The 16,030-nt window shown below is 31.1% G+C and overlaps 1 protein-coding gene across 1 annotated transcript in view; it reads right to left on the bottom strand.

Moving 5' to 3' along the window:
• LOC139513047 (uncharacterized) overlaps positions 1 to 15,525 on the bottom strand; it is a 45,278-nt gene extending 29,753 nt beyond the window's left edge. Inside the window, exon 1 of the mRNA XM_071301158.1 lies at positions 15,456 to 15,525. The gene's annotated coding sequence lies outside the window, so the exon portion shown is untranslated. The remainder of the gene's footprint in view (positions 1 to 15,455) is intronic.
• Between the last annotated feature and the right edge of the window lie 505 nt (positions 15,526 to 16,030).

Raw genomic sequence — 16,030 nt, 5'->3', positions numbered from 1 at the left:
ATCTCGTATCAACAGACTGAATATTATCATTTCCTAGGCACTTACAAAGTTGGTAAATGCTCATTTGTGAACAGCCAGACATATATTATGTTTTTTTCATTGGGTAATTCTTTAAAATTAGTACACAAACTGTTTTCTATATCCAATAATGATGTTCTCTGTTCGCTATATAAAGGACAACTTATTGTAAAATGGTTCTCATCTTCAATAGATTTTAATCTATGTGATAATCATGATAGTATATAAAATCGGAGATCAACTTACTTGTTCGTAATAAATAACCAGGAGGAATTCTTTACATTCTATGATAAAATTTAGTATTGTAGGTTTATTTTAGTTGTTCAAATTCATTATCTATAATACAATTCTTATATTTTTCTGAAATTTGGCAAACATCGTCAATCACACGTTTCACGAAATTTTACTACCGTTAAAAGTACGAATAAAGGATCAAATAATAGATATAGTGATCAGTCCCAAGACAGAAGCCTTTTTTAGTCTTGTATGTTTTTTTTAAATTTTAGTTCATTTATATGTTTTGGAGTATATAAAGTATGACATCCATTTTCACTGAACTAGTACATATTTTTGTTCGGGGAGCCAGCTGAGGTCCACCCCGGGTGCGGGATTTTCTCATTGCATTGACGACCCATTGGTGACCTTCGGCTGCTATCTGCTCTTTGGTCGAGTTGTTGTCTGTTTGACATATTCCTAATTTCCATTTTCTATGGTTCTAATAAAATATTCATTGGACACAAGTGTCAGTACAATTATATTTTAGTATAATTATATGAAAATTGTTCTAGTAAATTACATTCAATGATTTAAGAAATGATTGTTTATCTTTAGCAACCGTATAGTGAATACTGATTGATCAATATTTTTTTCAATTTTACTTTCTAAAATGTATTTCTAGAAAAGCATATATTGGAGAATTTCATTTTATCACTTAATATGAAATCTCAGCTCCAATATTCTATCAAAAAAGAATTCTGCTGCATTGATCGAAATAGATTACTTGAATAATAAAAACTAATTTCAAAATCATGCAAGAACTAATTATAATACGAAAACTACGCAAATTTTACACGTTAACAAATATAACCATCACCAGTATCATGTGTTTTAGAAAGAAGTCTATAGTTATTATTTTAGTGATTCCAAAGTCTCACTCTGTAAGAAAATAATCTTTACTTTTCTGACATTACCACTAACAAACAGAAACGCAAATCTATATTTAGAATCTGTAAAGGCCGTGTTAACCCAGTTCGTTAAAAGGTCTGTTTGATTCATGCACTGGTGTATAGCTAAGTCATCCCATAAATAATCATAAAGAAAGAGTTCTTGAAACGCTGAAATCGTTATCAAATAAATCGTTAAGCTAGTTTTTTGGTGATACGCATTTCAATTCTTTTGATTTTATCATGATGAATAAAATTATTTCATGCTTAAAATGATACCTCCAAAACAGCACTAACGGTTGCTTTACGTACCAACCGTACCAGATACGTAGCAAATCGAGAAACCTCTACTAAGACGTATGAAGTCAGCCGCATAAGAATGAAGGAACAAGTCAGAAGGAATAGTGGCACAGTTGGTTCTTATGGGAATGTTGAAAAGCATGTCCCCCAACCGTAACAATTATGTTGTCAATCAAGGAATCAAATATTTTGATAATGTCAGTTTCGGTGAATTTTTTGGTCGAATCAAAGTGATTTATTCCTCACAAAGACAAGATACAAGATACGTGTATCTACGTTGGACATTCATTTTTATTAAGCAAATCAATACCAATACCAACTCTTTCAGTTTTTCTTTTAGTTTGAGGAATATTTGCGTAGAGTGTAGAAAAGTCAAATGTTTTAATACTATTACAAGATGAAAGAGTCTTAGAATGTATATAGTTACGATACTGTTGCCAGGTCATTAAAAATTGCATATTTTGGTTTTAATATTGATTCATTTATAGGGTCATTGCATCACTTTGATTCGATCAAAAAATTCCCTGGAACTAAACACATTTATTTAAAAAACAGTTGTTGGCATGACACGGGTTATGTTTTTCTCATACATTTTATGATAGTATGACACTAAACCCCTTATCATTTTGATTCGACCAAAAAAGTCACTGGAACACAACACATTTATTTAAAAAAAAACAGTTGTTGGCATGCCACGGGTTTTGTTCTTCTCTTTAATTTTATGATAGTATGATACTAAAACCCTAAAGGAAGGGATTGTTCCTGATATTCATATGATGAAGACATAATCTTTCAATCAGTTTAATTGAGGTCTGGAGCTGGCATGTCAGTTAACTGCTAGTAGTCTTGTTATTTATGTTCTTTTGTCATTTTATTCATTTTCTTTTGTTTCATCTTCTGACATCGAACTCGGACTTCTCTTGAACTGAATTTTAATGTGCGTATTGTTATGCGTTTACTTTTCTACATTGGCTAGAATTATAGGGGGAGGGTTGATATTTCCTAAACATGTTTAACCCCGACGCAATTTTGCGCCTGTCCCAAGTCGGGAGCCTCTAGCCTTTGATAGTCTTGTATGATTTTTAATTTTAGTTTCTTGTGTATAATTCGGAGTTAAGTATGACGTCCATTATCACTGTCCTAGTATACATATTTTTTAAGGGGCCAGCTGAAGGACACCTTCGGGTACGGGAGTTTCTCGCTACATTGAAGACTCTTTGGTGGCCTTCGGCTGTTGTCTGCTCTATGGTCGGGTTGTTGTCGCTTTGACACACTCCCCATTTCCTTTCTCAATTTTATTACAAAAAAAACCCAATGTATACACAGTTACTTTTTCATGGGACTTTTTCCGTACCAAAAATATATAGTACTGGAAATCTACTTTTAATATTCAGTACTATTTTGTTACTCTAAAATTATTGTAATATTTGAGTCCCTTTATTTTACAGTATTTTCTACTTGAAATTTAAATACTATAGATTTTTTGTCACATCGTTCCTTTTTTAGCATTTTGAAAGTTTGTCTTTTTCAAATCTCTTATAGTCATGATGTTCAAATGTGATACACTGTGATCATTGTTAGTACTATTTCTGTACCAATATTCAAAGTACAAATCACTTACTATAAAATACAGGTACCTGAATATAACAATAATTTTAAAGTAAAGAAAAAGTTCTAATTATTAAAAGTAAATTTCCAGTACTACAGAAATAGTACCTATGCACAAGTAGCAGTGTACGGTCACTTTATGTTCAACAAATACCAAAGGTTGGAAGTAATTTCAAATCCTGTGGGTTTTTTAAGTTTGGACATTTAAGATATAATAAAGGCAACTGTAGTATACCACTGTTCGAAAGTCATCAATCGATTACGAGAAAACATATCCGGGTTACAAACAAAAAGTGAAGGAAACACACCAACTTTAAGATGAAAACAGCAAAACAACATAAACACTGACCGTGCAACAAAAAACCAAACGACAAGGCAACACACACAGAAACGAACTATAAGATAACAACTGTCATTTTCCGGACTTGGTACAGGACATTTTAAAGAAACTATATTGGGTTTAACCAGGTTTTGTGTCTAGCCAAACCTCGCGCTTTTATTGCAATGTTAAATATATCACTATAATGAAAACATTACACGACAGGTCTGAAGTACAAATAAACGGAAGAACATTCAGAACAGAGAAAAACTGAGATAAACAATACAATAGAACATTTCGACATGCCAATAGTTATCAAAGGTACAAGGCGTATAATTTAATAAGCAAGATACGTATTTCGTCTACAAAAAAACTCATCAGTGACGCTCCGGTCAGAACAGTAAAGAAAGACAAACAAACAAAGACGAAGAGCAATGATGACCCAAAATTCCAAAAAGTTGTGCCAAACACGGCTACGGTTATCTGCCTGGGATAAAAAAAACCAAAACAAAAACCTTCGTATTTAGAATAATTCATACTTTTGAAAACAGTAAATTTATAAAAAAAACAAAAGACCATATTATTGATATATATATATCAACACCGAAGTGGTGACTAACCACAGAATAAAAACGAACACGTAAAATAATGTAAGTCAGCACATAAAAACAGCTGTTTCTCCTAATATCTGACTATTAATAGTTTTACGAATTATCTGTATGTTGTGCCTTATTACATTTATTTAAGCTGTACCTCTGGTGTTTACAAAATATCAGAGTTCATAATTGAAGTCGCGTTACCTGATGCCACATTTTAGAGAGGTTGCCGTTCACACAGTGTGTTTTACTTTAAGCAACACTTGTCACAATACAGCTACCTACAGAATTTTATCATGTAACAAGAATCAGGATAACCAAGACGTTACAGCAGTTTGTTACATTATTCAAAATCGAAAGTAACAAATAAAAAATAGATTATTACAATTCTTTAATCTTATGTGTAAAATGGTCTTGGTACAATAAAGTTACCTACAAAATGTTATCATGTAAAAGAATCAGGATAACAAATACACTAAAACAGTTTGTTACATTATTCATGTTATTCGAAATCAAAAGTAAAAAAAATAGATTATTACAATTCTTTAATCTTATGTGTAAAATTGCCTTACCTTTTTTTCAACTTTAAGCAAATCAAAATAACATGAGTGACTTTCACAAAATATTTGCCAACATTACTTTTGAGTGATATTTGGGAATTCCAAAATATTTATGTTGAGTTCAACCTAGCAATCCTTGATATGATGAACTCTACTCTAAATATAGACTTCTTACTAAAGTCTAAGTATAGGACACTTCATAAACATCTAAACTGTGCCTGTATTTTTCAACATATGATGAATGAAGTCCTAAACTATGGAAACGAACATAGTTTATGTTCATTTAAACGTACTTAACATGCCCTTTTCTCGATCTTGATATCTATATCACTAATGGAAAGCTGAATACTAAAATTTATGATAAAAGGGATGATTTTTCATTTCCTATCGTTAATTATCCGTTTTTAGATGGTGATTTTCCCTTGTCACCATCTTACGGTGTTTATATATCTCAACTTGTACGATTCGCTCGTGTATGTAACAATGTTTTAGATTTTAACGAAAGAAATTTATGTATTACTGAAAAATTATTACACCAGGGTTTTCGATATCACAAACTAGTCAAAACATTTACTAAATTTTATCATCGGTATAAAGACATCATTCGTAAATATAGCTCAATATGCAGACTTCTAATACGTTCAGGTATTTCACATCCAATTTTTTATGGAAATATTCTTTATAAAGCACAAAGGTGTCAGTATTCACCTCAGAAACTTACAAAACCTTTGAATAGACTTATTAAGAAGGGATATAATTACGATACTGTTGTCAAGTCATTAAAGATTGCATATTTTGGCGTTAATATTGAGTCACTGATAAGGTCTTTGCATCGGAACTAAACACATGTATTCTAAAAACAGTTGTTGGCATGACACGGGTTATGTTCTTCTCATATATGTTATGATGGTATGATACTAAACCCCTAACGGGAAGGATTGTGCCTGATGTTCATATGATGAAATCATAATCTTTCAGTCAGTTTAATTGAAGTCTGGAGCTGGCATGTCAGTTAACTGCTAGTAGTCTGTTGTTATTTATGTATTATTGTCATTTTGTTTATTTTCTTTGGTTACATCTTCTGACATCAGACTCGGACTTCTCTTGAACTGAATTTTAATGTGCGTATTGTTATGCGTTTACTTTTCTACATTGGTTAGAGGTATAGGGGGAGGGTTGAGATCTCACAAACATGTTAAACCCCGCCGCATTTTTGCGCATGTCCCAAGTCAGGAGCCTCTGGCCTTTGTTAGTCTTGTATTATTTTAATTTTAGTTTCTTGTGTACAATTTGGAAATTAGTATGGCGTTCATTATCACTGGACTAGTATATATTTGTTTAGGGGCCAGCTGAAGGACGTCTCCGGGTGCGAGAATTTCTCGCTACATTGAAGACCTGTTGGTGACCCTCTGCTGTTGTTTTTAATTTGGTCGGGTTGTTGTCTCTTTGACACATTCCCCCATTTCCATTCTCAATTTTATTAACATATACACACTGTGTAAATTGTAAATAAACTTGAAATTGTTATATGGTTGCAATGTACTTCTTTGACAAATTTTCGAGCACAAAATTCAGATAACATGTTCTTGTACAAAAAAATTCATTGCAGTTTAAAAACCTATTTCAGTTAAAATACAAAAAAAATAAGTTAAAAAAAGCTGTTCCAGTTTCTCCAGGTTTGTAATGTTTCGAGTAAGTCTTCCTGGTTAATTACCATTCTCCGCCACTACTGTTTACTTAATAATTTTGTTTATCGTCTCATCTTGTCATGTGTGTTTATGTTATGTTATAACTTTTGATGAACTTCTTTGTATCATTGTAACACTATGGTGTTTGATTAAATTAAGAAATTTGAATCTTTAATCTATTTTGGGTTATTAGAACAAACGAGGGGAAAACATAAGAAACCTCATGAACAAAATATTTAATATACAGAACAAAAATGCAAATCAATCTTGTATTAAACTTTAAAAGAAAATTTGTGTATTAAGAATATAATATTTTATTATTGTATCATATACTATGATTATTTGAATGTGCAGATTTTGGCAATAAACACAGAAAAACACAAAAAACAAACAATAAAAACAATATAATCGAGGTGACCTCCAAAGACTGTTTACGGTGAAATAACCCGATATTAACATAAACATATGTATAAAAAATATATCGAACTCGTGCAATAAGAATTTTTCTAGGTCTGTTTGATTTTGTAATAAAGGTTAAAAATGTGCTTTTACGGATCGAATTAGTCAAACAAATGGTTTACCCTTATTTCACTTTCAATGTTAACGTTCTTTCCCTTTAATAATATAACAGTCGTAATTCATTTGAATCCATCTCCAGCTATGAGTTAAATTGAATGTCGAATTATTCACTTGCAAAGGAAATATTCATCAACGATGTTTTTTTTACTTTATTTTGATAAAATTTAACTAAACTGCATGCGAATAATTATATCACTTTTAAACTTTCAGTATTAATTAAAAAAAAATGAAATTTTTATTTTCTTTATATCTCGTAGCTTATAGGAGAACAAAAATATCATTAAAAAACAAAGTTATCAACTAAATTAAGAAGAACTGGTAATTATCAAAATAATGTATAAAATACGAACTCATTTTAAACATGGAACTCAACAGATTTTCCTAACATTGTTTGATTAAATCCACTCTGACAATACGTTAAGTAGACATCTTATTTCAATCTGAGTGTATCTTATACAAGTTGAGTTCAAGTTAATATGTGATCAAATAAATTATTTTTTATCTTATAATAGTCATGTCAATAGTTTACATAAGCCGATTTCAACATTATTTTGTTTTACAGTTTCTATGTTTTGAACTATTCTTTTGTTTTCTTAACTGAGGACTTGTCATGAAGAATGTAGCGAATGTGCATATTTTACATGAATGAATTGTGTTAACCCTGTTAGAAAATTTACAAAAATTTTTTGATGAGCATATATATTTATATGCATTAAAAAAATGTTTTACCTTTTTAGTCGTCTCTGAATTATCGATAATTAATCTAATGGTAATTTAGTTTAGCAACTAATATTTCATACTCAGCAAAATCCTACTAGTTTTTACGAATGACAATTATCCGTTAATAATTGATCTTAATGAAAAAATATGAAATAACAAACATGCCGGGTACTTTATTGTTTGTAATTTCCTAGTTGAGTACAAATGAGGTTTTGCTTCCTAAATAGGCCATAAGTTTCAATTTTTAAACATACTGGTTTTTTTTTTAAAGATTTTTGTTGTTTTATTTACGTTTAGTAGCAAACTTCTGTATTTTTTTACTTTGTGCATGAATTCATTGATGTAATATCTGTGTCTAACTTGAACTATTATCATTTTATTACATCTTAAATCGTTTATCACCACTTGAAATACGTTTCTGCTATATCAATAAATTTCTCTGACTGTATTTTTATCATCGTAAAATGACTAAGCACATGCTAATCATTGGCTAATTTAAACTGTTATGCAACATTGTATTTTTCAGAAATACTTCGGAATCTTCAATATCTAAAAATAATGTTAAAAAGTTAATGGACCTGTAAGTTGTTTAACGAGCAGACACAAATAATGTCCATGTTTACGGGTTTCCTAAGAAGAAGAGATAAAAGGGAAAAGAATTTCCTTCAAAGTTCCTTATTTTAAAGACTTCAAAGACAATCATTTATCTATCTAACTTTATGGTATTTCGATTTAAACATTGATTCTAACGGGAGGAATGACAGGGCGATAAAACAATTTTAGTGGAAAGCAAAGTCGATTTGGGCATGGACCTCCATTTTACCTTTTCCTTTTTTGGGGCATATTTAAACTGCTATTATTTTAATATATATTATGGATGCAGGCAAGAATACGTTTAAAAAGTGAAATTAATTCAAAAAGTTAAAGAATTTAAACTTCTAAAAATTGTGCACAAAAGAGATGTTGTCGACGGAAGACTGCAAACGAAAGGAAAAAATACAATAGACAATAGACATAAAAAAACTGAATATTGCATTGAAATCTTAATTACTATTAATGTGATCAAGAACTGATTCATTTATAATTGACATCAATCGTATTTCCTCTGTCAAAGTTCTAACGTTATTTACAATTGCGACAAGTGTTAAAGCAAGGGGAAAATATTTTGTAGATGTCTCTTGTCAAACAAGTTCAACTTTGTAATTGTTTGGCTTTATAAATATTTTGATATGAGCGTCACTGATGAGTCTTATGTAGACGAAACGCGCGTCTGGCGTACTAAATTATAATCCTGGTACCTTTGATAACTATATTATGTATACTCTAAAGTCTCCAGTCAATCATGCCCCAGAATATATAAAGAACAGGAATCATCGAAATATTTGAAAATAGCCACCTAAAACCACCGACTTCTTATAAAAAAAAACAACAGAAGACGTGTAAAAAATGACGAACAGCAATAACCTAGCCAGCCCAATCACTTGATCTCGTTAAAATGAAACACAAAATATAAAAATCTGCAAAGTCTAAATGTCAAAAGAGTAACTACTGGTATAAGCAAAATATGGATACGATTCTCACGGGAAAGGTTATAGTTTGTGGAAATTCGATCCCGGTTTATTGTCCCACTGTTACAATCTTTAAATTAATTGACCCTCGTATTTTCAACTTGGAAACACGTGCTATTGGTACATATTTGTATTCATTGTTATTTGTTGACTTATTTTATTCATGTCGTTTTCGCTTATCACAGAATCCACACAGATGCATCTAAATTACCACACAAAAGGGGATACTCAGCCATATATATACAGATTTACCAGTCTAAGGATTTTCAAAATAGTATTATGAATATCTATTGCAGTACAGTAATGGTGATCGATGGTAGACATTATTTTAAATAAATGAAAATATGTCCTTTTTGATGTTTTTCACTGAATAAAACTTATAAGTTTGATAAATACGGATAAGGATGTCTGTCTTACATTACATGTTCATCCTCAAAATTTTCGGATACATCCAATTTATAACGTGTTGCCTTAATCTTTTAAATCACATAGTCGATACCTCTGCTGGTGAACTACATGTACCCGAGTGTATCACCAGCTCAGTAATCAGTACTCCGGTAATGAAATGTCTTATAACAAAATAAAAACAATTGTCCGTTTATAAAATTTGAAATTTTAAAAGCTATGGTTTCAAACCACTTCTGAATCAGTCAAAGTTGACCTGAGATAAATATAGGCGGTTTTTTTCAAAGATTAATCAAGATGGCAATTCAATGACACTAACAAAAGCTGTGGTAATCGCATGACATCAAAATAAGGCGATACTGGATACGTCGGCAGTATAACCCTTTGCATTCATCTTCCACCCTGAAAATCAAAATTCAGTCAAATTGGTACAAATAGGGTCAAATTACAGATTAAACGACTAATTTGGTATCCAAATATATAAGACCAAAAAACATGTCGCAAGTGGGTTGATATAAAGGCATATCGTATCGGTCAATCAATTCGAAAAGTTTTAAATCTACTGCTATATGTGTTTCTTAATCATTTGTTACGTCATTTAACCATTCAAAAAATTATTATAGTTGGTATTCAAATAAATTATAATGAACTGCGATTACAGAAAAAAAAATTATAACAGTTCACACCCGAAAAGTGTTTTCAAAGGATTTATCAAGGGTGAAGTATTGAGATACATAAGAAACACCAGTAGCAGAACTGAACTTAAAAAACTGTTGGAAGCTTTTAAAACATGTCTCCTCAAACGAGGATATAAAATATCTGAAATCAACGAATTTTTGTATCAAACACAAAATATAGAAAGGGAAAACTTGCTTATACAACGCCCAACGAAACGGGAACAACCACTAGTTATGTTAACAAAATTCAACCCATCTATACAGAAACTAAAAAATATAATTACAAAACACTGTAACCTTATTTCATTAAACCCTGAATGTGTGAACATATTTAATCATCAGCCTATTATAGCTTATAAAAGACATACAAATTTACAAGAACTATTATCAAAGCACTAGCGGGTATAGTCTGCGAGCGAAGAGCATCGGATTTAATGTCCCAATTCTGAACGGACGTGGCTGCAATCTTGATACATCCCGTACAGCTGAACGGACGCCCCACTTTGACGGTCGGGAGAAGACTAAGTGACCATATTTCGTTTCTTCAGTCACTATTGGGGGAAAAATGTAACTATAAGATAGACAACAACTTCCATATTTCTTACTTAGTACAGGACATTTTAAGAAAAATGGTGGATTGAACCCTGTTATGTGGCTTGCTAAAAGGTAAAATCACAAAAATACTGAACTCCGAAACAAATTCAATACGGAAATTCCATAATGAAATAATAAAGTCAGAAGCACAAACACATCAAACCGAATGGTTAACAACTGTCATATTTCTTACTTGGTACATGCATTTTCTTATTTAGAAAAAATGGTGGATTGAACCTGGTTTAATAGCTAGCTAAACCTCTCACTTGTATGACGGTTGCAAAAAACTCCAATATATTGACAGCGATGCGCGAACAAGGCAAACAGATATAATAGGTAAAAATGTCAAAATTAGGGGTACAGCAGTAAACATTGTGTTAAACCTCCGCACTATATGGCTAAAATTTAATACAAATAATAAAATTGAATACAAAACCATGTTGATATAACAGAAACAGATTTCAATTGATGAACTATGTGAGATGATATAAAATTTCAGCGTTATAAACAATGTCTTTTGTGTGATAGGTTTGCGTGGAGTCTGTATATAACTCGCTATAATTGATTTGCGGTATATATTTAAATGAAGAATATTTGTTATTTTTTTTAAGAAAAAAATCTTTGATTTCGTTGTAAGCATTTTTGGGAATGGAATCAATTATCAAACGCTCCAAATGAACATTGTTATGTTCTTAAATAGACAAATATAATCATTGACTGTCACACCAATACTATATTTACTTTATTATATATCACATTGTAATACACCGTATATAGAAACTGAGTATTCACCAATGAACAAGAGAATTTGTCAAATTTATTTATCTCTGCATGAAATAACGTAAGCATAATAGATATAGACATAATTCTGGACAAATATACCATAGGATTTGTATTTTTCAATTATATGCATGCGTGCATATTTGTACTATAAACACGAAATACTAGCATAGGTATTGACAAATGGAAAAGGCCAAATTTCAACTGCATTTACATGTGCTAGCCCTGTTCTGAGTTCTGAGTAATTTTTCGTATTACTTCTATGCACATGCACTTGTCTCAGAAAAAAATTTCTAAGCACATTAGCAACAATGAAAACCAAGGATACAAAATTTACCATCTTTTACATTTTTTTTTCGAGCGTCACTGATGAGTGTTTTGTAGACAAAACGCGCGTCTACCGCAAATATAAATATTTCAACTCTGGTATCTACACTGAGTTAAATTATATATATATCAAATAAGAATCTGCCAAGTGAAATATATCATCTTTTACATATTCTAACATTGAATAGTCAGCATTGGCGGATCCTTGGACAGGCGGATTGAGGGGTCACAGTATGAAAATTGTTCAATATTTGTACGGTGATTATATATATTTTGCACAGTGTTATCTACTCCACCATGTAATGTACTTTATTTTTTTTTTATATATTTCCAAGAACAACCCTTGTACACTGTTGCGTCAAAGGAAAATAAAGTATGTGTTGTCGCCAGATATTTATTTATCATCCAAAAACATTACACTCGTATTTTTCTTTTTATGCCAAAATATCTCGATTTTTTTAAGTGTCATTTTAATCATCCCTCTTTGTGTGAATTTATAACCTTATATGTAGTATGAAATATAAAGATGAATTAAGACAGGGGCACACCCAACATCCCCCTATAAAATATTGATTTTTTTTTATCTTATTGCTCTATTCGCAACACTTGTTGAGGTCCCACTACAACTTACCTCAAATACATCTTTTGAATGTTGACCTGAAGTTAATTTTACATTATAACACAATGTTGACTGCTGTATATTTGACATTTTTACTTAGTAAGACTGGGTTTATTTTGTTCACACATCGTTGTCAATATAATAGAATTTGATGCTACTGTCATACAAATGAGAGGTTTGGCTAGCTTTAAAACCAGGCGCGATCCACCATTTTTATCTTAAGCAAATGTCTGTACCAATTCAAGAATATGACAGTTGTTATCAATTCGTTTGATGTGTTTGAGCTTTTGATTTGTCAATTTGATTAGGGACTTTCCTTGTTCAATTTTCCTTGAACTCCGAGGAAAATTCAATCGGAAAGTCCCTTATCACATGGCAAAATCAAATGAGAGTCCTGCATGCGTGCATATTTGTACTATAAACACGAACTACTAGCGTAGACCGTATTGAGAAATGGTGAAGACCAAATTTGTACTGCATATACATTTGCTAGCGCTGCCCTGTTCTCAGTTCTGAGTAATTTTTCGTATTATTTCTATGCACTTGCACTTGTCTCAGAAAAAAAATTCCAAAATACGTTAATATAACACTCTCTTTGAACGTGTCGGTTTCCGATTGGTCAAATTTTATGGGAAGGTCAATCTAAATGTTTCTCGGAGTTATCTGATCTTATTTCATTTCATATGTAAAGTCAAGAGAGAGTCTGAATGACAATGATGTAATGGGAAAATTTTAGTCTAAAAAAAGAAACTCATAACTTATTATAGAAGGAGGCAAGAACACCTTGATTTTGGCAAAAATAGTTAACAAGTTATTTCTTCGATTCAAACCACAATAGTTCATACTGTTGCAGAACTAGTTATACTAGTTCCCATCTATAAATAATTACCACTATAGTGTGTGATAACATTTTGTGAGGGAATTCGATGTTTGCTATACCACTGTTCATTTCAACGCACTTTATTACGATACCACTTTATCAATATGAATGAAATTTTTTGCAGTGTTTTAAGAAATAATTTTACTTTAAAATCACGTACCAATTGTGAACTATTAAATGTTTTACAGGGACGAATTTTCTGTATAAAGTCAATAATTGTGTGAACTTTTGAAGCTCAAACTTTTTATAGCTTTGAATACGCCAATGAAATGTCCAAAAACTATACCAATACAGTCAGATCGATATATTTTTGAAATTGTAGCAAAACTTTTGGTCGACAAATTTTAATTCGTTATTGCATAAATATCAACTTGAAATATCTGTCATTTTCTCCCTACCCAGTTTACCCCTATTGTATACGACAGAACGATAAAAGCATGTGACTGAATTCAGTCATAGACTTAGATTTAAAATGTGTTTGTATATATTGTATAGATATTTCTACTGTACAAACCGATGTACTTGATAATGTCAATGACTAATGGTGCCAGTGACTGAATTCAGTCAAGATTTTCGTTATTGTTAACATTAATATGTATATTTAGAATCAACTTGGAAATTTTTTTCTATAATACTATAATCTAGTTTTGAAAAAAGGAAGATGATTCTTGATGTTTGTAAATTGACTGAATTCAGTCAACAGTTTTCTTATGCACTTTTGTAAAAACTGTATATACCCCTCAGAGCATTTACTTGTTGTGTAGGATATTGCACACACCCAACTGCTACCAATCTCTCATTTTTAATGTATTATCAATTGAATATTCAAATAAATTAAGATGAAAGTTGTAGTGCAAGATGACTGAATTCAGTCATGACTATGGTGTCACATATGCTGTTTTTATCCATACAGATAACTGGGACAAACAGATTTTCATTAAAAAAATAGTCACAATTTAACAGTTTGAATAAAACGTATATTCTCATTTATTTTGTTTTTGAACATGCTAAATAAAAGCTTCAGATTACACAAATGGAAGCAAGTACCCATTGTGCCTAATATATTTTTTCCAAACAGAGACCGAAATCCTCAGACTAACAAAATAGTATATGCACATTTGCAATCGTGTACTTCTAAGAAAATAGCTGAAAATACGTAAGGACACGATTTGCATCAACATGTGTCAATTTTTTCTAAGATATGGGGAGAAACCTCAGTTATCTAAATTTTAAGGAGGTGTTATTAAGCAGATTCTTGCATACTCTCCATATTTGACAAATCAGAATATTGACAAGTTGAAACAGAATGTGTTTATTACTTATAATAATTTGGACTGGACATTGTTATTGAATCTTATGCAATTTGATTGGATTAAGTTTTTTTGATTACCTTCAAACTGTTCATGCTTTTCGTACCAGTACATGTATATTGATTAAATCAGACCGTGCGTGAATGTGTAAAGTAAATTAAATGACCCGCATACTGGACACTGGACCAGTCCATATTACGTTTTATCAAAGAAACTTAAGGTGTGAAAGGTAACAATTGCCACTTTTTTTATATTTTCACATAATTTTCCGAATTCACATTAGATAAAATATTTTTGATAGCCTATTACGGAGAAAAAAGGGAAAGTTTACTGTTTCTACGTTCTATTCCATTAAAAACGCCATTTTTCGAAGATAAATACAGAAAAACATTTTACGCCCGGCTACGCCAGGTAAAATTATTGTTTATCTTAACAAAAAAATACATTTTTCAGTTTCATTCGAATATTATAATAATAATAAATCCCAAATTTATGTAGTCATTAGATAAAGTCTTTATATGTACGATCTACCTATTTTTGGACATCAAAAGACAATACGATCGTTTTAAGGTCAATTTCGTCAAACTCACACAATCTTGTTAGGCACTTTTTTTATAATAGCAAACGGGAAAACACCAATTTCAAACGAAATGAAATATATTTATATTAAGGTATGTAGGTATATGTGGTAGTTAGAAAATGTATATTTAAACATCAAACTAATAAATGTATTCATTTGCTTACCTTGTTGTTTTTTATCTGAAATTTCTATTAAATTAAACAGGAAACCTACTCAAATTGTTTTATATTTGTAATCGCGATTGCAGTGGAAATTTTTAGATCTATTTATAACAGGAAAATTCCATGTGTATTTATATAAATCGAGTCATGCTCATTCTGTTATTCCTAGCCAGACGTCAAACCGAGAGAATAAACGTGTACTAAATTTTAGATTATCAGTACAGTTATAATCGACTAGCAATGAGGGGGGGGGGGGAGGGGGTCCCTATAACAGCAAAACAGTGATTGATTTGGTATAAAACAGATAACAAGGAATTGAAAAGGGATAATAACAGATAACAGTTAATGAAATATTAAAATAAGTTCGGTACAGGAACAATCCAGTAGATGACTCGTAGATCTTAGTATATAACTGGTGGTATGGACCTAGAAAATTATAATTTATGTTTCGACCATTGAGGCAGTTAATTTGCCCTTGGTTGGTTTTTTCCCTGTTACTTGTACAATAAGTTATAGTATGGATGTCTATTTTTTCTGAACAAAATTACTAGTTTCGGTTTTTTTCATAGGAATATTTT

Source organism: Mytilus edulis, chromosome 2, assembly GCF_963676685.1.
Source record: "Mytilus edulis chromosome 2, xbMytEdul2.2, whole genome shotgun sequence".
In the NCBI taxonomy this organism is placed as follows: Eukaryota; Metazoa; Mollusca; class Bivalvia; order Mytilida; family Mytilidae; genus Mytilus; species Mytilus edulis.
This window is presented reverse-complemented; position numbering and strand designations above follow the sequence as displayed.